The sequence below is a fragment of the Pongo abelii genome, chromosome 2 (genome assembly GCF_028885655.2).
Source record: "Pongo abelii isolate AG06213 chromosome 2, NHGRI_mPonAbe1-v2.0_pri, whole genome shotgun sequence".
NCBI classification, from domain to species: Eukaryota; Metazoa; Chordata; class Mammalia; order Primates; family Hominidae; genus Pongo; species Pongo abelii.
The window spans coordinates 13,070,558-13,094,656 of NC_085928.1; the positions used below are offsets into that span (position 1 = coordinate 13,070,558).

General features: G+C 41.7%; 1 protein-coding gene across 1 annotated transcript in view; it reads left to right on the forward strand.

The window, feature by feature from the left end:
- The first annotated feature begins 7,474 nt into the window (after nucleotides 1-7,474).
- MUC13 (mucin 13, cell surface associated) overlaps nucleotides 7,475-24,099 on the forward strand; it is a 53,511-nt gene continuing 36,886 nt past the window's right edge. Inside the window, exons 1-5 of the mRNA XM_054551122.2 lie at nucleotides 7,475-7,601; nucleotides 8,196-8,385; nucleotides 18,073-18,233; nucleotides 21,691-21,747; nucleotides 23,510-23,660. The gene's annotated coding sequence lies outside the window, so the exon portion shown is untranslated. The remainder of the gene's footprint in view (nucleotides 7,602-8,195; nucleotides 8,386-18,072; nucleotides 18,234-21,690; nucleotides 21,748-23,509; nucleotides 23,661-24,099) is intronic.

A 24,099-nucleotide genomic window follows, 5' to 3' on the forward strand; every position in this document is an offset into this window, starting at 1 on the left:
AAACAGACCTAAATGGCAGGAAGCCAAACTTAAATACAGCACCTGCTTTTGTTTACGTGAATTAGAGACCATAAGTGACCAATTCAGATACTTAAATTCCCTCCTCAATGTCTCCCACTAGCCCTTCCATGCCAACTCTTCATGTGTTGGAGGAGAGGGGAAAGTAAGCCTATGTGTGCTCTGGTGGGGAGAATCTGCAGAATTTTAAGACGGTGGGCCATGGATCTCACACTCATGGTGGCCGAGGGATGTGGCTGCCTGTTTAGATATACATTCGTGAATGAATTGGTTACTTGGATGCCTTGCAGGTCAGGGATGATAAGCCTCTCATATGCTTTATGGCAAAGACCTTGGCACTGGGGGAGGCCAATAATTGCAGTTTGGGGCATGAAGGTGACCTTTTGGCAGGTTGGATCAGGGCTACGGCCTTCCAAATGAATGGAGGTGGCCAGTAGCACTCTCCTCTCCTGAGCCAGCCCCACCCACTCAGCTCTCCCTTCCCCACAGCTCACAATCCCAACTGAGGTCTGAGCAGGAACCCAGGACTGACCCCTTTCTTGTTCCCACTCAGCTTAGGCAGACTTATAAACATCACATCATTTCCAGACCTCCTCTTCCCTCATACTAATTTTTGTTTGTATTTTATTTTTTAAATTGTATATATTTAAGGTATACAGCATGATGTTTTGATATACACAGTGAAATGGCTATTATAGTCAAGCAAATTATTGTATCTATCATCTCATTGTTACGTGTGTCTGTGTGTGTGGTAAGAGCACCTAAAATCTATTCTTTTAGCAAATTTTTAGTATACAACACAGTATTACTAACTATGGTACTCAGACCATACATTAGATCTCCAGGCTGATTCATCTTACATAACTGCAAGTATGTACCCTTTGATCTATTTCTCCCCATTTCTGTGCCCTCCCACCATTCTACTCTCTGTTTCTATGAGTTCAACTTTTTTTAGATTCCACATGTAAGTGAGATCATTCAGTGTTTGTCTTTTTGTGCCTAGCTGATTTCACTTAGCATAATGTCCTCCAGGTTCCTTGTTGCCCACATTGTTGCAAATGGCAGGATCTCTGTTTTTAATACTGAATAATATTCCACATGTGGTAATATACAACACAGTTTCTTTATCCATTCATCTGTTGATGGGTACTTAGGTTGTTTCTATATTTTGGCTATTGTGAATAATGCTGCACCCTGGTAATTGAACCTAAAATGGAAGGAACTTCTGCTGTGCATGATAAGCTGGCCTGAGTGCTTTATCCTACTTGTGCCCCTGACCTGGCAACACAGAATCTCCACCTCAGGCTTTGATTACCAGCAAATAAAGAGCTAAAAAGTGGTTTTAAACTGTTGGGCTAAACCTTAGCAATGCGCAGTGAGCCATTTCCCAGTTGCTTGGGAAGTGAAAGGTAAGGGGCACAATGCATAGATCATACAGGTCAGAGTCCTCTCCCTTACTGGATATTGAACGGCTGTGGCAGCTTTCAGTTCCTAGGGCTGGATTGTGGTAGCCACTGGGCACAGTGAGCAGGAACTTAAGGTCAGAAAGATAAAAAGATGCCAGGAGTAAAGGTATTATGTCGATGTGTATTGACCCCATAAATACTTGCAGCACCATCAGCTGGTACAAGACACTCTCCAGCCATTTTGTGGCTGTTTTCCCAGCTCGTGATGTCAGGCCTAAGAGGCTGTCCAGTTCTCTGAGCCTCAGTGTCCTGATCAGTAAAGTGGGGATAATAATCATTGCCTCACAGAGTTATCGTGAGGGTTAAAGGGGAGAACTCACAGGAAAACACTATGAGTGTTTCCTATGATTTTAATACAAATCAACATAAATATCTTTACCCCTGGGATCTTTTTATATTTCTGACCTGAAGTTCCTGCTCTCTGCGCCAAGTGGCTACCAAAATCCAGCCCTAGGAATTGAAAACTATGAAGAAATAGCACATTGGTTCTCTTCGATAGGGCCCTCCTGTTACTAAAAGAAGGAAAGATGCCACTTTGGGAAGCCGAGGTGGGAGAATCGCTTGAAGCCAGGAGTTCAAGACCAGCCTGGACAACAAAGCAAGACTCTGTCTCTACAAATTTTTTTTTTTTTTAATTAGCCAGGCATGGTGGCTCATGCCTGTAGTCTCAGCTACTCAGGAGTCTGAGGCTGGAGGATCGCTTGAGTCCAGGGGTTCAAGGCTGCAGTGAGTTAGGATCAAGCCACTGTACTCCAGCTTGGGTGACAGAGTAAGACACCACTACCGCCAACAAAACAATAACAACCACAAAACAGAGGAAAGACAGCTGCAGAATTGAATGTCATCTCCATACTGATATGCTAGTAACTCCCCCTGAAGACCTTGGACTTGTGGTCAAAATGTTCTCATCATTTCTCCTTTACTCCTTCTCCAACCTGTTTCCTATATCATGAAGGGATTAATGGGCTCAAAAATCGTAAATCCTGTGGGGATAGGAACCAATCCTATCCTTGTTAAATATTATCTGCTCAGTGCCTGGCACCTAGCAGGCATTCACTAAAACAAAGAATGAGTAAGTGGGCAGACCGATCAGCCAACAAAATAAATAAATCATGACAATTAAAGATTCTGGAGCTCTAGCTCCTCTAGTAGCTGCAGGCTGATGACTGGCTGATGGTGGAAAAATATATAGCTATGACATATCACTGAACAGGAGCACTTAGCAAAGATCTCTTGTAGCAAAGCTCAGGCAAACATTTGTGGAGGAAACACTTTCAAAACACACTAGAAAGTCCTTTCCCTGGGGAATTGTGGAACTGTGCAACAGAATCTCACTCAGCAATTTAAAGGAACAAAGTACTACAACAGGCAACAACATAGATGAGTCTCAAAGTGTTGTGCTAAGTGAAAAAAGCTGGACACAAAAAGTCTCAAAGCATTGTGCTAAGTGAAAAAAGCTGGACACAAAAAGGACACAAAAGGCTTTTCCATTTACATTACATTTGAGAAAAGATAAAACTATAGGAACAGGACACAGATGAGTGGTTGCCTGGAGGTGGAGGAGATTTCTGCTATTTACCAAATGTGTCTAGCTTTCTTCCTTCCAGGTGCATGGTAGGATGTACTTTTCTACCCTTTTGAAATGTGGCCATGTGAGTTGCTTTGACCAAAGAAATGTAGGTGGGAGTGAAATGTGTCACTTCTGGGAAGAAGCTTTTTTTTTTTTTTTTTTTTTTTTTTTTTGAGACGGAGTCTCACTCTGTCACCCAGGCTGGAGTGCAATGGCATGATCTTGGCTCACTGCAACCTCTGTCTTTTAGGTTCAAGCAATTCTCATGCCTCAGCCTCCTGAGTAGCTGGGATTACAGGCGTGCGCCACCATGCCAGGCTAATTTTTTTGTATTTTTTTAATAGAGACAGAGTTTCACCATATTGGCCAGGCTGGTCTCGAACTCCTGACCTTGTGATCCACATGCCTCGGCCTCCCAAAGTGCTGGGATTACAGGCATGAGCCACCACGCCTGGCCCCAGAAAGATGCTCTAAGAGCCCATATATGATGTTCACTTCTCTAGTCTCAGCAATCATGGAAATACGTGCTGGGATGGAACTGTTAGTGGCCTGGGACACTGACTGCCTCAGATGAACATAGTGCCTTGCTGACCAGAGTTGGACTGGTATGAGAAATAAATGTTGTTATGTTAAGGTACTGAGACTTAGGCATCACTTGACTTGTTACTGCAGCATTACTTAGCTGGAGTGCTGATGAGTACAGCTCTCCAAAAGTAACCCTAGTTACTACAGTTCATGCAAATTGTTTGATTCCTAGTTCAATGCCATGGGACATTTATGTTATCTTTTTTTTTTTTTTAGACAGATGATTTTTTTTTTGAGACAAGGTCTTATTATATTGCTTAGGATGAAGTGCAGTAGTACAATCACAGCTTGCTGTAGCCTCGAACTCCTGGGCTCAAGCAATTCTCCCATCCCACCACAGCCTCCTGAGTAGCTTAGACTACAGGCGTGCGCCACCATACCCAGCTAATTTTTAAAAAAAATTATAGAGATAAGGTCTTGCCATGTTGCCCAGGCTGGTCTTGAACTCCTGGCCTCAAGCGATCCTCCTGCCTTGGCCTCCCGAAGTGTTGAGATTACAGGCATGAACCACCATGCCCAGCCCCATTTATGATTATCATTAACAGAACCAAGTTGTTTTAATTTGTTTTTAAAAATTTAAATCAGAAGCACTTATTGTGTGTCTAATATTTGCCAAAGCTGCTGTGTGAAGCTTTGTGATATGAGTGGGCTGTTGAACCAGAAGGACCTAGATTTGAAACTCACCTCTACTGCAGTGAGACCTTGATGAATATCTTAGCCACTCCAGTCATTTGTTTCCTCCTCTATAACACAGAAGCAGTGAACTAGAGAATTTAGACGTATGCTGAGGGATTGAATGATAGGATGTCTCTAAATTGTGTCTAAATAATAGGGTGCATCTAAGGCTCTGGGCCTGAAAGGAAGCAGGCATGAGAAACTGTGTATTAGGCTCTGTGGCAGGCACACTTGAAGCAGCTGTCTTGTTATAGAACAGAAAAAACTAAAATATTAATTCCTCTGCCCTTCCCTCCTGCTTACTTCACAGTTGTGCAAGTAAGGCATTATCACTGTGATACTATTATCATCAATAAGATAAGAGCATCTGGGCATGGTGGCTCACACCTGTAATCCCAGCAGTTTGGGAGGCCCAGATGGGAAGTTCGCTTGAGCCCAGGAATTCGAGACCACCCTGGCCAACATGGCAAAACCTTGTCTCTACAAAAAAATACAAAAGTTAGTCAGGCATGGTGGTGTGTGCCTGTAGTTCCAGCTACTCAGGAGGCTGAGGTGGGAGAATCGCTTGAGCCCAGGAGGCGGAGGTTGCAGTGAGCCAAGATCATGCCACTACACTCCAGCCTGGGCAACAGAGTCAGTCCCTGTCTTTAAAAAAAAAAAAACAAACAAAAAAAACACAAAAGCTGTATTGGACAATACGTCACAATTTGATAATCCATGTAGAACTCGATCTATATTTAGCCTGGTGATAATTAAGTTAATCAGGAGCAAGGTCCAAATTTCCTGCCTGTCCATACCCACCACTCCCAATGTGGAGTCCCTTGTCCCTCATTTCCTTTCTGGTTGCTTCACATGTTGCACTGAGGCTAATTCCTTTATAAAGATCAAGGGACAGATTATAGCCATCTTAGCCTGTAAAATGGGAGCAACTTCCTCTTTAATCAAAGTATCAGAATGTGAGACCTGGACAACTTTTTAGTGAGGTCATGTGGGCCAGGGCTTTAAAAATCCTGCTTATATATAGAGAGAGAGATGCTGATTCAGGAAGACATTATCACTGGGCAGAGGCCAAATGCATAAAATAAGTACGGAGATTTTCTAAAAGCAATGTTTACTCAATTTAAATGCTACCTCATTGATATGCGATAATGTCCTTTCTACATTTTTGGTAATAAAAATGTCCCTTATAATGGTGATAGAAGATGGTAGTTTTCTGTACCTACACTTAGTCAGCAGCTCCATGTCAGTCCCCTCCACAATCAATTTTTTTGACATGTCACTAATTTTTCTAAGCCTTTAAATCTATGAGCCACTAATGTAGTCCAGTCCTGCCATGTTACAAAAGATGATTTTCAGGCCCAGTGAGGCTGAATGACTTTACCCAAAGTTTCCTAATGTCCCTGGTTGTATTTTCCCCAGCTAGACAGAAACATCCTCATATGGTGGGATAGAAGAATGCAGTCTTCACAGACAGATCTAGATGCAAATCCTGGGCTCAAATGAGCTACTTACTAGGATAGGACCTTGGCAAGACCATGGAATTCTCAGATCTTAGTTGTTGCTTTTGTTTGTTACTTTTAAAACCAGGACAGTTCTGGCATTAAAAGGAAGTCCTGGCCAGGCGCGGTAGCTCACGCCTGTAATACCAGCACTTTGGGAGACTGAGGCAGGTGGGTCACCTGAGTTCAGGAGTTCGATACCAGCCTGGCCAACATGATGAAACCCTGTCTCTGCTAAAAATACAAAAAGTTAGCCAGATGTGGTGGCGGGTGCCTGTAATTCCAGCTACTCAGGAGGCTGAGGCAGGAGAATCACTTGAACCCAGGAGGCAGAGGTTGCAGTGAGCCGAGATCGCACTGCTGTACTCCAGCCTGGGCAACAAGAACAAAACTCTGTTTCAAAAAAAAAAAAAAAAAAAAAAATTAAGGGAAGTCCCTTTCAAAGGGCAGAAACAGACTTCTTCACAGAAACATGCAAAGCCAGAAGGCAATGAGTCAACATCTATGAGGTTATTAATTTAATCATGAAAGCAATGGGCAGATTTTGTCCAACAGAAATGATTTTAGGGAACCTGGCATGCAAGGAAAACCACTCCATGGGGACATCTGCCGACTAAGAGAGGAATCAAAACGCAGAATTTGGGAATGAAAAAGCTATGAGGGATAAGTATTGGATGTGTTTAGATATAGAATTAACGCTAAAAACTGAATGAATTAAGATTTGGAAATAGAATATGTTATAAAACCCTGATAGACTAAAAATAATAAAGGCAACAAAACAGGAGGTAAGGAAAGAAGAATGAGATGTTCTGCTTATTTTTGGTGTATATCTATATATATCCTAGCACAGTTCCTAGCATATTGTAGGCACTCAATAGATGCTGAGGGCTATTAATATGGCTTTCTTGAGGAGGCAAATAAGAGCTTTAAATTCTAACTATCATACCCCCCTGTATTAGTTGGGGTTCTTAGTTGCAGACGTAAGCATCCAATCTGTTTGATTTAAAGGATATCAAGTGACTCACAGAATTTCCAGAGGGTCTTGGAAGATCTGCAGACAGGAACAGGGGTCAAATCACTCTGCAGGAGGGCTCTAGTGAAGACAGTCACACTGCCACCACCACAGGGCATGGACCACACAGCACCCACCACTGATCCTGGCAAAAAAAAGGACTCTGTTTGTGCCTGCTTCCTTTCTCTCTTCTTTTTTTTTTTTTTTTGAGATAGAGGCTCACTCTGTCACCCAGGCTGGAGTGCAGTAGCATGATCTTGGCTCACTGCAACCTCTGCCTCCTGGGTTCAAGCGATTCTCCTTCCTCAGCCAGCTGAGTAGCTGGGATTATAGGAATGAACCACCATGCTCAGCTAATTTTTGTATTTTTAGTAGAGATGGAGTTTCACCATGTTGGCCAGGCTGGTCTCAAACTCCTGACCTCAGGTGATCTGCCTGCCTCATCCTCCCAAAGTGCTAGGGTTACAGGCATGAGCCACCGCATCTGGCCCATTTATCTCTTCTAAATACAAGTCCTAGGCAGGTGCCTCTGACTTATGGTGCCAAGTAACAGGCCAGTATCCCAGCAACAAGAAAGGCTATGGTACCAAGGTCCTGGCTTCTACCTTGCAGAGGCTGGCCTTGTGATGCGGGAGATCCCCGGCTGCAGGGAGGGCTGCAAAGATGCCATGCAGCCTCAGAAAGGGCAATTGCCGTCCACTCCACCTCCTAAATACCCCTTCCGATGCTTGGTGATCCAAAGACCAAAAGAATCCTGAGAGCACCTGAAACCTATGGTAAATTGGTTTCTTACTTATTCAAAGGTTCTGCTAATTCACAGAAATATATTTACATAAAATTCTAAAATCTCAGAGAAGGGACCCCTCATCCAATGTAAAAACACTGTTATCAGAGACCTCTCAGTTCTTAGCTGAAAGAAGGAGAGAGTTGATGTTATTAAAAAATATAGGCTTGGCAAGGTGGCTCACACCTGTAATCCCAGCACTTTGGGAGGCCGAGGTGGGTGGATCACTTGAGGTTAGGAGTTCGAGACCAGCCTGGCCAAGATGGCGAAGCCCTGTCTCTACTAAAAATACAAAAAATTAGCCGGGTGTGGTGGGGGGCACCTGTAATCCCAGCTACTCAGGAGGCTGAGGCAGGAGAATCACTTGAACCTGGGACGCAGAGGTTGCAGTGAGCCAAGATCATGCCATTGCACTCTAGCCTGGGTGACAGAGAAAGACTCCATCTCAAAAAAATTTAAAAAAAAATTAAAATATATATGTGTATATATATGTGTGTGTATATATATATATGTATATATATACTGGGTGTAAAGAAAAACATAGTTTTACTGTACATATAGAGTTCAGTACTATCCATGGTTGCAGACATCCACCTGGAGGTCTTGGAACAAATGCTTCATGGAGAAGGAAGAACTACTGTTCCTGACCCTTAGCCTGCAAGGACACAGGCATTCGTGAAGAGGATGGCCGTAGAGAAGGAAGAAGTAGAGAAACCTCTCCAGATGAAGCAGATGTGTCCCAACAGCATCCTTTGTGATAAACAACAGTATTAAAGGTAAAACTAGCACAGGTGGAAGAGAAATGTTTTAAGACATCGGACGGAGATACTTTGCTTTAAAAAATATTAAATACACCTCAACAAACTAGGCATAGAAAGAACATGCCTCAAAATAATAAAAGCCATCTATGACAAACCCACAGCTAACATCATACTGAATGGGGAGAAGTTGAAACCATCCCCCCTAAGAACTGGAACAAGACAAGGATGCCCACTGTCACCATTTCTATTAAATATAGTACTGGAGGCCAGGCACGGTGGCTCACGCCTGTAATCCCAGCACTTTGGGAGGCTGCGGTGGGTGGATCACGAGGTCAGGCATTCAAGACCAGCCTGGCCAATATAGTGAAACCCCGTCTCTACTAAAAATACAAAAAATTAGCTGGGCATGGTGGTGGGCACCTGTAATCCCAGCTAATTGGGAGGCTGAGGCAGGAGAATCACTGGAACCTGGGAGGTGGAGGTTGCAGTGAGCCAAGATGGTGCCACCGCACTCCAGCCTGGGTGACAGTGCAAGTCTCTACCTCAAAAAAAAAAAAAAAAAAAAATATATATATATATATATTTATTATATGTATCTGGAAATCCTAGCCAGAGCAGTCAGGAAAGAGAAAGAAAGAAAGAGCATCCACATTGGAAAAGAGAAAGTCAAATGATCTCTGTTTGCCAATGATATGATTGTATGATTGTATACTTAGAAAACCCTAAAGACTCCTCCAAAAGACTCCTAGATTGATAACTAAATTCAGTAAATTCTCAGGTTACAAAAATCAATGTACACAAATTAGTAGCACTGCTATACACCAACAATGACAAAGCTGAGAATCAAATCAAGAACTCAATGCCTTTTACAATAACTGTAAAAAAAATAAATAAATAAAATACCTACACATATACTCAACCAAGGAGGTAAAAGATCTCTACAAGGAGAATTACAAAACACTGCTGAAAGAAATCACAGATTATGCAACCATATGGAAATTTGTTACATTCCATGCTCATGGATTGGAATTATCAGTATCAAGAATAAATATACTGCCCAAAGCAGATTGAATGCAGTTCCTATCAAAATACCAACATCATTTTTCACAGAATTAGAAAAAAAATCCCAAAATTCATATGGAACCAAAAAAGAGCCCATAGCCAAAGCAATCCTAAGCAAAATAATAATAATAATAATAAATAAATTCTGGAGGCATCGCATTACTCAACTTCAAATTATACTGCACGGCTATAATAATCAAAACAGCATGGTTCTGGTATAAAAGTAGATACATAGACCAATAGAACAGAATAGAGAACCCAGAAATAGTCAAATACTTACAACCAACTGATTTTTGACAAAGCATACAAAAATACAAACTGGGGAAAGGACACCCTATTCAATAAATGGTGCTAGGAAAACTGGATAACCATATGTAAGAGAATGAAATTTGATCCCTATCTCTCACCTATACAAAAAATCAACTCAAGATGCATCAAAGACTTAAAATAAGACCTGCAATCATAAAAATTATAGAAGAAAACCTAGCAAAAACAATCTTGGACATTGGTCTAGGCAAAGAATTTATGACTAAGACCCCAAAAGCAAATGCAATAAAAAGCAAAAATAAATAAATGGGACCTAATTAAACTAAAAAGCTTCTGTACAGCAAAAGAAATAACCATCAGAGTAAACAGACAACCCACAGAGTGGGGGAAAATATTTGCAAACTATGCGTCTGACACAACTAATATCCAAAATCTACAAGAAACTCAAACCAGCAAGAAAAAAACAAATAATCCCATCAAAAAGTGGGCAAAAGCCTGGGTGCAGTGGCTCACACCTATAATCCCAGTACTTTGGGAGGCCCAGGCAGTAGGATCACTTAAGCCCAGGAATTTGAGACCAGCCTAGGCAACATGGCAAAACTCTATCTCTACAAAAAATACAAAAATTATCTGGGCTTGGTGGTGTGACCCTGTAGTCCTAGTTACCCAAGAGACTGAAGTAGGAGGATAGCTTGAGCCTGGGAGGTCAAGGCTGCAGTGAGCCTTGATCACACCACTGCATGACAGAGTGAAACCCTGTCTCAAAAAAAAAAAAAAAAAAAAAAAAAAAGAAAGAAAGAAAGAAACAAACAAACAAAAAGTAGGCAAATGACATGAATAGACATCTCTCAAAAGAAGAAAAAGAAGATATACAGGTGGTCAATAAACATGAAAAAACGCTCAACATCACTAATCATCAGAGAAATGCAAATTAAAACCACAATGAGATATTACTTTGCCCCTACCAGAATGGCTATTATTAAAAAGCCAAAAAACAATAGATGCTGGTATGGATGTGGTAAAAAGGGAATGCTTATATACTGCTGGTAGTAATGTAAATTAGTACAACCCTTATGGAAAACAGCATGGAGATTTGTCAAAGAACTAAGGGTAGATCTACCATTCAATTCAGCAATCTCACTATAGGGTATCTACCCAAAGGGAAAGAAGTCATTATATCAAAAAGATGACTGCATGCATATGTTTATCACAGCTCAATTCACAAGTGCAAAAATATGGAACCAACCTAAGTGCCTATCAACTGATGATGGATAAAGAAAGTGAGATATATATACACCATGGAATACTCCTCAGCCATAAAAATGAATGAAATAATGTCTTTTGCAGCAACTTCGGTGGAGCTGGAGGCCATTATTCTAAGTGAAGTAATTCAGGAGTGGAAAACCAATTGCTGTATGTTCTCAGTTATAAATGGAAGCTAAGCTATGAGTATGCAAAGACATAAAGAATGGTAAAATGGACATTAGATATTTGGAAAGGAGGAGGGTTGGGGGTGAGGGATAAAAAAAACTACATATTGGATACAATGTACACTACTCAGGAGACAGGTGCAGTAAAATCTCAGAATTCACCACTATACAAGTCATCCATGTAACCAAAAACCACTTGTACCTCAAAAGCTATTGAAATAAAAAAAAATATATTGATAACACCAGAAATATAGAATACTGAAATCTCAAGATGAGAAGAGATCTTAGCCATCGACTACTCTAAAATGCCTAAAATCCCTTTAAAAATGCCTAAATCCTCTCTCATCTGAGTAGATGTCCCAGGGACAGGGAGCTCATTTGCTCTGATGAAGCCCCCTGTGGAGCTCCGTAGCTTCAACTGGAGGAACGTCATTTCCTAATTTCAACCCAGTGATTTTCTCTGCTTGGAAGACAGTCCTCTCAGAAGGGGTAAGGAGCTTGGAGAGAGGAGTGGAGAAAGTGGATTTAGGTTAGGGCTGCATGGAGACAGATATGAGAAAACTAATCAGGAGAGAGTAGAGTTGACAGGGCAGAGGAGGGTCTGTTGTCCTCCTACATGAAGGTAGGGTGGGCTCCACATGCTGAGAAGCACTGGCCAAAGGGGACAGATTCTTTTGCTCTGGGTCCCCCAGGGTGAGGCCTCAGCAGACACAGCCAACTTTCCAGGGACTCTGGAAAAATGTGTGAAGAGCAAGAACTCCCTGCTCATCTCCGTGACTTCTCCCCAGCCATCCTCACAGGCGTGGTGGGGAGGGCAGAGGCTGAAGAGTTAGTGGGTGAGGGTGGATGACATTGGCCATTCATGCAGGCTTCCTGGGTGCACATCCCCACTTACTAGCTCCGTGACCCTGGGCATATTATTTTTAATCACTTTGTGCCTTAGTTTCTTCAAATGTTAACAATAATAGAATCTACGTGTTGGAGTTATCATGAGAATTGAATGAGTCAATATTCATTAAATACAGCATTTATTAATACAATCATATGTATTAAATTACATGTATAAATGGACCTATTTGTTAAATGTCATACATTTTGTAGTTCACACTGTGAATCAATCAATTGAACTGTGACCTGGGTTTTACCATTTATGTAGCTGATTTTACATAATGCCATGTTTCTTTTTTTTAGCATATTCCCAACAGCCTCCTATGAAACAAGTTGAGAAGCACACTGTAATGAGGGGAGCACATCCTACTTACTCTCTTGCCCCCCAGCACAGTGCTTGTGTCCAAAGAATTAAGTCAGAGTAAACTTTAATGGTAATGGAACTTTGAGGCCATGAATATTCACTGAGCCTCTCTCTGTCCCCTTATTGATAGGCATAACAATAAAGCACATTTTCTCCTCCTACTTCTCCACAGTGGCAGATAGGTCGAAAGACTCACTGACATCAATGCTATTGATTCATAAATGTGTATTATTCTTAAATTTCTATTACTAGCTTCTTGGTCATCACCCACTAGACTGTGGACTCCTCAAGAACAAAGACCTCAGTCTTACTTATCTATTTGTTTTGGTATCAACCCCTACTCCCCGTGTTAACACATGGTAGGTGCTTAATAAGTACTTGTAAAATTGGCTTTCATTTCAGTCCCTCCCCATTCCATAATGCCCCATTCTCTACCCTCTTTAGTTCGTGCATTTGGCTAAAGATCAAAATCAAGTTGGCCTCTTTGGCTAATTTATTCTTTTTATTTTTTATTTTATTTTCTTTGACTCCCAGCAGGAAACACAGTTAATTTTTTCTTAAATACCCTTGTGAATGTGCCAACCAGTTGACATTTCAGGGGTAGTATGCTTATTAATAGACAATTGTGTCATATACTAAAACAAGGTTCAGGATCCATGATTCTCTGGTCTATCAGCAGTAACAACTTTCTGTAAGTTACTAATAATGTGATGTTGCAACGTGTGGGTAATAAAACAAGGAATCAATTGACTTATGGAAGGCTAAAATTAGAAATGAGCTCAGGAAATGTTGGTATCACTCAACTTTCCAGTCCTATTTTACAGATAAGAAAACTAAAGATCAGAGAGGGCAAAGTATTTTGCAGGTTACATAGCTGGTTTATAGAAGGTTGGAATAAGAGTCCAGTTTATTATCCTTTCTGAAGCACACGTAGTCATTGAAAGTGTGTGTCATAAAATCACATAAGCTACAGAAGCATACGGGAAAGGGCAGGCCCGCAAGCACAGCTGTGTTGACTGACTAGGCAGGATACAGGCAGACGTCATCGGTGATTCTGGAAGAAGGCCTGGTTGGAGAATATGGGCAGGGATGTAGGGCAGGCATAGGTAAGTGTCTAGATTAAATAGTGACAGTGTGGCCTGGTGAGTACAGCATGGCCTTGAAACCTGGGATTTAATCCCAGATCTGACACATATCCCTTTGTTACTTAACTTCTGTATTGCTGAATTTTTTAGTCAGTAAAAATGTGCCCATAAAACTGACTTCTCAGAGTTGAGTTAAAGGAGACAATGGATATCTTATAATATTCAACCTAGCCTCAGGAAAGAGTTCTGAAAGATGGTGGTTTCTGACATCCTAATGGAGGTCAAGCCTTGTGGTCATTCTAGGAGGTTAAAATTGAGAGCCCATTTCCCCTGTCAATCTTTGGGACACTGCTGGACTGTGATGAGCTCTTATGTTGGTGAGGAAGTACCTATCCTCATTGAGCTGATAGCTCTCTAGATCAGGGGTTGGCAAGCTATACACCATGAGTTAGAATCAGCCAGTTGCCTATTTTTATAGGATCCACAGGCTAAGAATCATTTTTGCATTTTAAATCACTAAAATAAAATTTTAAAGTAATAATTTGTAAAATGTGAAAATTATATAGAATCCATATTTTAGTGTCCACAAAGTTTTGTTGGAACACAGCCACACTCATTTGAGTGTATATAATCTGTAGCTGCATTTGTGCTGTAATAGCAGAGTATAGTAATCATGACAAAGATTGTATGTGATGCTGTCACCTCTGCACGTTGAAACAGAACACTACACATCCCAGTGATGCAGCTATGTCTCAACAATATTTCAAATGCCATGCATATGGTCATACTGTGACATTATCTTTCTTTCTTTCTTTCTTTCTCTTTCTTTCTTTCTTTCTTTCTTTCTTTCTTTCTTTCTTTCTTTCTTTCTTTCTTTCTTTCTTTCTTTCTTCTTTCTTTCTTCTTCTTTTCTTTTCTTTTTTTTTTTGAGATAGTCTTACTCTGTCACTGAGGCTGGAGTGTAGTGGTACAGTCTCGGCTCACTGCAACCTCTGCCTCCCAGGTTCAAGTGATTCTCCTGCCTCAGCCTCCCAAGTAGCTGGGATTACAGGTGCCTGCCACCACACCCGGCTAATTTTTGTATTTTTTGTAGAGACAGGGTTTCACCATGTTGGCCAGGCTGGTCTCGAACTCCTGGCCTCAAGCAATCTGCCTGGCTTGGCCTCCGAAAGTGCTGGAATTACAGGCATGAGCCACAGCACCTAGCCCATTTTCTTTTCTTTTTGTTAAATTACCAACGCATACCCATCGTGTCAAAACAAGAAAAGAAGAGAAAAGGAGACTTTAAATGCCATGCATTTAAGTCACAGTATGAATTATTTTGGGGTGTGGAATAGGGATTATTTTGTTATCAAAATAGATGGCAAAGCATTGTGGGTACTATGCAATGATAGTATAGGTAGGCTAAAATAATAGTTCATGTTAATATTACTACACTAAGCACACATCACAATATTCCCAAGTCGCAGGAAAGCAGCCATAGAAAAAAACAGAAAATTTAAAATGGAACGTCTCATCATAGCAGAATTTCTTCTCAAAATTAAATAATGAAAAAGAGGCTGCAACTAAAGCAAGTTTCTGAGTGCTTCATTTGTAAGCCAAGCAAGGAAAGCCATTTAGGGATGAGTTGATTACATTGTGTTTGATTGCAGCAGCCAAAGAAATGTATCCAGAGGAAAGAAACTTGTTCAGGACCATGCAAAACTTGCTTAAGACTGCTTTGGAAAGAATAGTTGCTAGGAGAGTTGAAATCATTGGGAACAGTATCAACAGTTAATTTAAAAACAAGGCAAATGACTTTGAGTGGTTTTCTTTGAATCTTGATGAGCTGACAGTTGCTACCAATACTGCTTTGCTGTTTATTTAAGGAGTCAATGACAAGTTTGAAGTGACTAAAGAATTAGCCTATATAGCCTCTGTGGAACAACTATAGGCAAGAATAATTTTAATGGAATTATACACTTTAAATGGGTGCATTTTATAATATGTGGATTAAATCTCAATAAAGCTGGGGTTTTTTTGTTGTTTAATGAATATTTTCAAAGAACTTAGAAATGCAATATTTTGGTATAGACTGAAGTAGACTCCTCTAAGATGTATTACAATTGATGGTGGTAGAAATATGCTGGAACAGAACCATCTTCAGTTGGGCACATTTGCAAAGCTTGTAAAATTGTGAGGCATTTGAAATATATGGTTATTCACTGCATGCAGGAGCAAGTATTTTACAGAAAATATTTGAATATATCATGTGTTATTGAACCAGCAGTGTCAAGTGAGCCTTATACCCTCTAAATAGACTTAACCATCATTGGTTCCATGAATTTTTGTCAGATAGAGAAGCCGAATACTCTCACTCACCCTACTGTACAGCAGTTTCATGGCTTAGCAGTGGCAATATTTTATTGCAAGTATTTGAGTACAGGGCTAAGATTAAAATTTTGAGTCAGAAGAACCACTTTCAACCACTATTATCTAACACTGGATGGCTTTTGAAATAATCTTTTGTTGAAGGTTAAATAATGCTTCTTTTTTTTTTTTTTTTTTTGCTTGAGATAGAGTCTCGCTGTCGCCCAGGCTGGAGTGCAGTGGCCCAATCTCGGCTCACTGCAACCTCTGCCTCATGGATTCAAGCGATTCTCCTGACTCATCCTTCTAAGTAGCTGGGACTATGTGTGTGCCACCACACCTGGCTATTTTTGTATTTGTAGTAGCAACAGGGTTTCACCATGTTGGCCAGGCTGGTCTCAAACTCCTGACCTCAAGTGATCTGCCCGCCTCAGCCTCCCAAAGTGTTGGGATTACAGGCATGAGCCACTGCACCTCGTCAGATAATGCTTCTTAATGAATTCAACTTAAAATTACAAGGCAAAACAGCACTTACATGCAAATTTTATCCTTCTGTAAAGTCATTTTAACAAGTGATGTTGTATGACTCATGAGTAATGTAAAACAGTTTTCCTTACTTACCAGGTGGTCAAAAGTTACAATGAGAAGCAAAATCTCCCTTCCCACACAAATTTGCAGCAGACATATTTTATGAAGTTAAACTATCGTCTCAACAGCTGCTTTCTGGCCCCCAATGCAAGTGCAAAGAAAATTTTTTGAAATTTCCGTATCTCAAAATCTATTTTCTGTGGTCATTGCAAAAGATTATGTGTAGCAGAGGGAGGCCTTTTCTGAGTAAAAATTTCCTTTAAGACAGTCCTCTCTCAAATTGCCCTGGAGGGGTTTCCATCTAATCAGTCCTAACTCATTAAAAGAAAAAAATTTTTTTTTTTTTTTTTTTTTTTGGTAACAGCTTATTGAGATATAATTCACACAGCAAACAATTTAATTCACTCATTTAAATTCAGTGCATCAGCCAGGTACAGTGGTTCACACTGCACTTTGGGATGCCAAGGCGGGAGGATCACTTGAGGTCAGGAGTTTGAGACCAGCCTGGCCAACATGGTGAAACCCCATCTCTACTAAAAATACAAAAATTAGCTGGACATGGTGGCAAGCACCTGTAATCCCAGCTACTCGGGAGACTGAGGCAGGAGGATCACCTGAGCCCAGGAGGCAGAGGTTGCAGTGAACCAACATCATGCCACTGCACTCCAGTCTGAGAAACAAAGTGAGACTCTGTCTCAAAAATAAAAAATAAAAATAAAAGGTAAATTCAGTGCATCACCACAATCATTAACAATCAATTTTAAAACATTTCCATCATTCCACCAAGAAACCTGAACTTCTCAGCCATCATACTCCAAACCTCCCATTCCCCTCAATCCCTTGACAACTGCTAGACTGTGTTTGGCCTCTGTGGATTTGCTTATTCTGAACATTTATTATAAATGGAATCATACAATATGTGGTCTTTTTTGTCTGGCTCCTTTCACTTAGCATAATATTTTCAAGGTTTATCTACGTTGTAGCACGTAGTTAGTACTTCATCCCTTTTTATGGTCAAATAATATAGACGGTCCTTGACTTATAACCATTTGACTTGTGAACTTTTGACTTTACAGTGGTACCCATACTGTTTTCACTTTCAGTACAGCATTCAAGAAATTACATGAGATATTCAAAACTTATTATAAAGTAGACTTTGTGTTAGATGGTTTTACCCAACCATAGACGATGTAACTGTTCCGAGCATGTTTAAGGTAGGCCAGATTAAGTAATAATGTGTGGTAGGTTAGATGTATTAAATGCATTTTCAACTCATGATGTTTTCAACTTATAATGGGTTTATTGGAACATAACTCTATTGTAAGCTGAAGAGCATCTGTATTCCATTATATAGATATACCACGTTTTGTTTATCTGTTCATCAGTTGATGGACATTGGGTTGTTTCTACCTTTTGGCTCTTATGAATGATGCTGCTATGTACATTCATGTATGAGTTTTTTGTGTGGACATATTTTCATTTCTCTTGAGTATATACTTAGGAATGGAATTACTGCATCAAAATGATAACTCTATGTCTAACTTTTTGAGGAATTGTCCTATTATTTTGCAGATTGGATGCACCATTTTACATTCTCACCAGCAGTGTATCACAGTTCCAATTTCTCCACATACCCACCAACACTTGCAATTACCTTTTTTGTTGATAGTTATTCTAGCGACTATGAAATGGTATCCAGCTCACTCTTAATTCTCCAAGTTGGGGCAATGGGGAAAGCGATCATTCATACTACTCCATACTTCGTCCGTGTGAGGACACCACCCTGAGAGCTCAGCTCTGTAAGAACATCAGGTCATTTCCATTGAAAATGTAAGTTTTTTTCAAGGTAGGAAAGAATCCCAGAGATTATGTCCTATTGGTAACTAGTTTTTCTTTTCTTTTCTTTTTCTGTTTTTTTATTTTGTTTTGTTTTGTTTTGTTTTGTTTTTTGCTTGTTTGCTTTTTGAGACAGAGTCTCACTTTGTCCTTCAGGCTGAAATGCTGTGGCATGATCTCAACTCACTGCAACCTCCACCTCCTGAGTTCAAGTGATTCTCATGCCTCAACCTCCCAAGAAACTGGGATTATAGCCATGTGCCACCACATCTGCCTAATCTATTATCTATGTATCTATCTATGTTTCTTTCTTTCTTTCTTTCTCTCTCTCTCTCTCTCTTTCTTTCTTTCTTTCTTTTTTGTAGAGTTTTGCCATGTTGGCCAGGCTGGTCTCGAACTCCTGGCCTCAAGTGATCCACCTGCCTCGGCCTCCCAAAGTATTGGGATTACAGGCGTGAGTTACCATGCCCAGTCAATAATTACTTTTTCAATTCACAAACCCACATATTATGTCACCCTCTAAGAAGCCATTATTGACAATACGGAGATATTTTTCAAGGCACTGTAAATATTTGCAGCGAAGGTTATTTATGCAGCAGGCATTAGGATGTGATACCTTCTGGAGAGTTCTGTAGACAGTATTGCCCCAGCCCCACCTCTTACCTCTCACCCTCCTTCTAGTGATGTATAGGGACACTAAAGGATCTTTCTGAGGAAGGGAGGTGACTTGAATTCTGCAAACAGTATTAAGACAAATGCAAACACTGACCAAGGCTAAATTGCAAAGGAGAAACCAGGACCTCTGGCGAGGAGTTGCCATAAAGAAAGGAGGAGCCTCGTGAGGGAGTCAGGCCCAGCACTGGGGCAGGAGCTCAGAGGGAAGGGTAGTTTCTGGTCCTGACCTGCATGGCAGCTGCTAACCAGGGTAGTGCTGAGATTGGGATATTTGCCCCTAAAGAAACTCAATCAAGGGCTATTTATTGAGTTCCTACTGTATACCTACCTCTGCTGGGTATTGTTCTTACTGGCTGAACATCACAGTGTTTCAAGATGAGGTTTTCCTGTTAAACGTGCTCCCACCATATCCAGAATGTGTCCTTTATAAAAGTACTCTGCACAGTTCTTGCTGCAGGAATGATGGCTCTAGTTCATTGCTATATCCCCAGAGCCTAGAACAGTGTCTGTCCCTGATAGTGCTCATGGTACTCTCAAGTATTTGGTGAATGAAGGAAAACCCTAAATTCAACATATTGTTGCAAGATTCCTTTGTTATCAACTATAAGCTGAGTTTTAATGGCTACACAAGACTCTTCTCATGAACTCACCAAATTTGTCTTGACCAAGCCACAACTTTTAGACATTTATATAGTTTTACAACTTTTTAGCTGGGCTGGTGGCTCACAATTGTAATCCCAGCACTTTGGGAGGCTGAGGCAAGAGGGTCACCTGAGCCCAGGAGTTTGAGACCTCCCTGGGCAACACGGTGAGAGCTTATCTCTGTAAAAAAAAAAAAAAAAAAAACACTAAATTTTTTCTTTGAAAAACAATAATGAGACCGGGTGCGGTGGCTCACACCTGTAATCCCAACACTTTGGGAGGCCGAGGTGGGTGGATCACCTGAGGTTGGGAGTTCGAGACCAGCCTGACCAACATGGAGAAACCCCATCTCTACTAAAAATACAAAATTAGCTGGGTGTGGTGGCATATGCCTGTAATCCCAGCTACTCGGGAGGCTGAGGCAGGAGAATTTCTTGAACCCGGGAGGCGGAGGTTGCGGTGAGCCGAGATCTTGCCACTGCACTCCAGCCTAGGCAACATGAGCGAAACTCCATCTCAAAACAAAACAAAACAAAACAAAAATAATGATTTATGTATACAAATGGATTTGAGCATATGTCTGGCTATTTCCTTGGGATAAATTCCTAGAATGGAATTGCTTGATCAAGAGATACATCCATTTTAAAGGTCTGTGATACATATTGCTGTATTTCCCTCCTCCGAAGGCTGTTTAAATACCTTCCCTTCTGCTGTGTTTGAGGCCTGTTTCCCACACATCATTGCCAACAGCAACCATTGCCATTCTCTTCATCTTTGCCGGTTAAATAGCCTCAACATCATGGTGTCTAATTGGTTCCCAGTGCTAAAGCAATCCCTAGGAAACTGCTTGTGAGTATGTGTCACTCTAGGAAACTGCTTGTGAGCATGTGTCACTCTGGGAAACTGCTTGTGAGCATGTGTCACTCTGGGAGACTGCTTGTGAGCATGTGTCACTCTGGGAGGCTGCTTGTGAGCATGTGTCACTCTGGGAGGCTGCTTGTGAGCATGTGTCACTCTGGGAGGCTGCTTGTGAGCATGTGTCACTCTGGGAGGCTGCTTGTGAGCATGTGTCACCCTGGGAGGCTGCTTGTGAGTCTGCGTCACCCTGGGAGGCTGCTTGTGAGTCTGCGTCACCCTGGGAGGCTGCTTGTGAGTCTGCGTCACCCTGGGAGGCTGCTTGTGAGTCTGCGTCACCCTGGGAGGCTGCTTGTGAGTCTGCGTCACCCTGGGAGGCTGCTTGTGAGTCTGCGTCACCCTGGGAGGCTGCTTGTGAGTCTGCGTCACCCTGGGAGGCTGCTTGTGAGTCTGCGTCACCCTGGGAGGCTGCTTGTGAGTCTGCGTCACCCTGGGAGGCTGCTTGTGAGTCTGCGTCACCCTGGGAGGCTGCTTGTGAGTCTGCGTCACCCTGGGAGGCTGCTTGTGAGTCTGCGTCACCCTGGGAGGCTGCTTGTGAGTATGCGTCACCCTGGGAGGCTGCTTGTGAGTATGCGTCACCCTGGGAGGCTGCTTGTGAGTATGCGTCACCCTGGGAGGCTGCTTGTGAGTATGCGTCACCCTGGGAGGCTGCTTGTGAGTATGCGTCACCCTGGGAGGCTGCTTGTGAGTATGTGTCACCCTGGGGGACTGCTTGTGAGTATGTGTCACCCTGGGAGACTGCTTGTGAGTATGTGTCACCCTGGGAGACTGCTTGTGAGTATGTGTCACCCTGGGAGACTGCTTGTGAGTATGTGTCACCCTAGGAGACTGCTTGTGAGTATGTGTCACCCTAGGAGACTGCTTGTATGTGTCACTCTAGGAGACTGCTTGTATGTGTCACCCTAGGAGACTGCTTGTGAGTATGTGTCACCCTAGGAGACTGCTTGTGAGTATGTGTCACCCTAGGAGACTGCTTGTGAGTATGTGTCACTCTAGGAAACTGCTTGTGAGTATGTGTCACTCTAGGAAACTGCATGTGTCAAAGGCAAATTTGCCATCAAGTAAAAGGTTTCTGAGAAAGTCAAATCGAAGATTTCCCTGGGAAAGGTGACTTGGAGCAAAAACAATAAAAAAGAACACGTAGTTAAAGATTATGGGGATAGTTGTGAGTTGAGTTCAAGCTTTGCATGTCTGTCTAAATGTCATTATGTTCTCCCAGAACTGTCAGCTGCAGGGAGAGACTTTCCAGGAATGGGTTCCTATTGCATTAAAGTTGGTAAGTTTAGCTCTAGCTCTGGCATTGTTCAATTTTCTCTTTTATTAGTATGTTATGACATTTTTCATGTGGTGGAAAATGTGTATTTCTTTTTTAGTTAACTACCTGTTTGCTTCTCTGCTCTCACACTTTCGAAGGCCCTTTTCCTTACCATTCATCCTACGGTGTGCCCTAGCACAGTGTTTTCCAAACTTCCGTCAGTTTTGTACCTCCCTCGTGATTTTTGACAAATCATGTATTATCACTAGTCTTTCTTACACATTTTTGTTGAAACTGACTTTTTTAAAAAAAAAATTAACTGAATTTTCTTTCTTTTTTTTCTTTTGAGACATTGTCTGGCTCTGTCACCTAGGCTGCAGTGCAGTGGCACGATATAGCTCACTGCAGCCTCAGCCTTGAACTCCTGGGTTCAAGCGACCCTCCTGCTTCAGACTCCTGAGTAACCGGAACTACAGGAATGTGCCACCATGCTTGGCTAATTTTTATTTAAAAAAAAAAAAACTTTTTTGTAGAGATGGGGGTCTCAACTTCTTTCCCAGGCTGGTCTCAAACTCCTGGCCTCAAGTGATCCTCCTGCACTGGTCTTCCAAAGCTCTGGGATTATAGTCATGAGCCACTGTGCCAGGCCAAATTTAATTTTAAAATAAACTTTACAGCTTGGTGTGGCGGTTCACACCTGTAATCTCAGCGCTTTGGGAGGCCAAGATGGAGGATCACTTGAGCCTAGGAGTTTGAGACGAGCTTGGGCAAGATGCTGATACCTCATCTCTATGAAAAAAAAAATGTTTCTGGTTTAGCCAAGGCATGGTGGTGCATGCCTGTAGTTCCACCTACTCAAGAGGCTGAGGTGGGAGGCTCACTTGAGCCCAGCAGTTTGAGGCTGTAGTGAGCTGTGACTGTGCCACTGTGCTCCAGCTTGGGTGATACAGCAAGACCCTGTCTCCAGAAAATAGATAAATAAATAAAAGCAAATTAACTTTACATCACCACCCCAAATTTAGAAGAAAAAAAAACTAGTTTCCTTTGCCATGGATAGAAAATAGCCTTAAGAAACATAAACAAAAATAAAGTGTTATTAGATTACCAGGAGTTTGGTTGCCAAAGGCTCTGTGTCTGGGGCCTGATCTCTCTTCCTCACAAAGAGAAATACGTAATTATTAGAGTTAAAGATATCTTAGCGATACATGAGATTTTCTCATTGTGTAATCAGAATGACCGAAATTTGAAAAGGCATAACTTTCCCCTCCAAGTGAATCACTGTTATCTAACGCTGTGTCCATGGACACTTAAAATCATCTTGTGTGCCATGAAGGCAGTCGTCCTCAGAGCTGAGCACCAGCAAAGTCACACTACAAATACAAAAATTATCCGCGTGTGGTGGCACATGCCTGTAATCCCAGCTACTCAGGAGGCTGAGGCAGGAGAATCGCTTGAACCCGGGAGGCCGAGGTTGCGGTGAGCTGAGATTGTGCCATTGCACTCCATCCTGGGCAACAAGAGTGAAACTCCATCTCAAAACCAAACAAACAAAAAACACACAGATTGTTGATTCAGTAGGCCTAGGTGGGGCCTGAGAATATGCATTTCTAAAAAGTTTCCAGGTCATGCTGGTGCTGCTGGTCTGGGGAACACATTTTTGAGGACTGATGCCCTAGTTGTATCATCTCTCATTTTAGGAATAACTGGACTGGGTAAGGTTGAGAGGTACAAACCCCAAAGAGGGGCAAACCTACTCCCACCCATTGTTTTCCATTTTCCTCAGAGCAACAAGTCCAGGCCTGGTGCTAGCATCTCAGGGGACAATGTTCTAATCTCTGGAACCACTCGCTTCCTCTCTGAAGAGATCTGAATTACGATTTGTGGCCACCGCAAGAGCTTTCTGATCTCAGACAAACCTCCCATAGTCTTGATGGGTGAGTAGAGGAGGAAGTGAGTGAGAAATCAAACTCCTTCCTGGGGAAAATCTCTTTATAGAACTTCTCCAAGAGTTTCATTCCAAAGATAGTAAAATGAAATAAAATAATAAAATAAGAAGCCCACAAAATCTCTCATGATGTGAAATATATTTTTAGAGCTGACTAAACTCAGTGAGGTGAGTAGATAAGCAATTGTGAAATTTTATAAGCCAAGACTCAAAAAGCCAGTGCCTGCTCCTTCGGAAGGTCAAGGTGTTTTGGAACACATCTCCAGTGGTTAAACACATGGCTGGGCGCAGTGGCTCTTGTCTGTAATCCCAACACTTTGGGAGGCCAAGGCGGGCAGACTCCTTGAACTAAGGAGTTCGAGACAAGCCTGGGCAATATAGTGAGTCCCCATCTCTATTAAAAATACGAAATTTAGGCAGGTGTGATG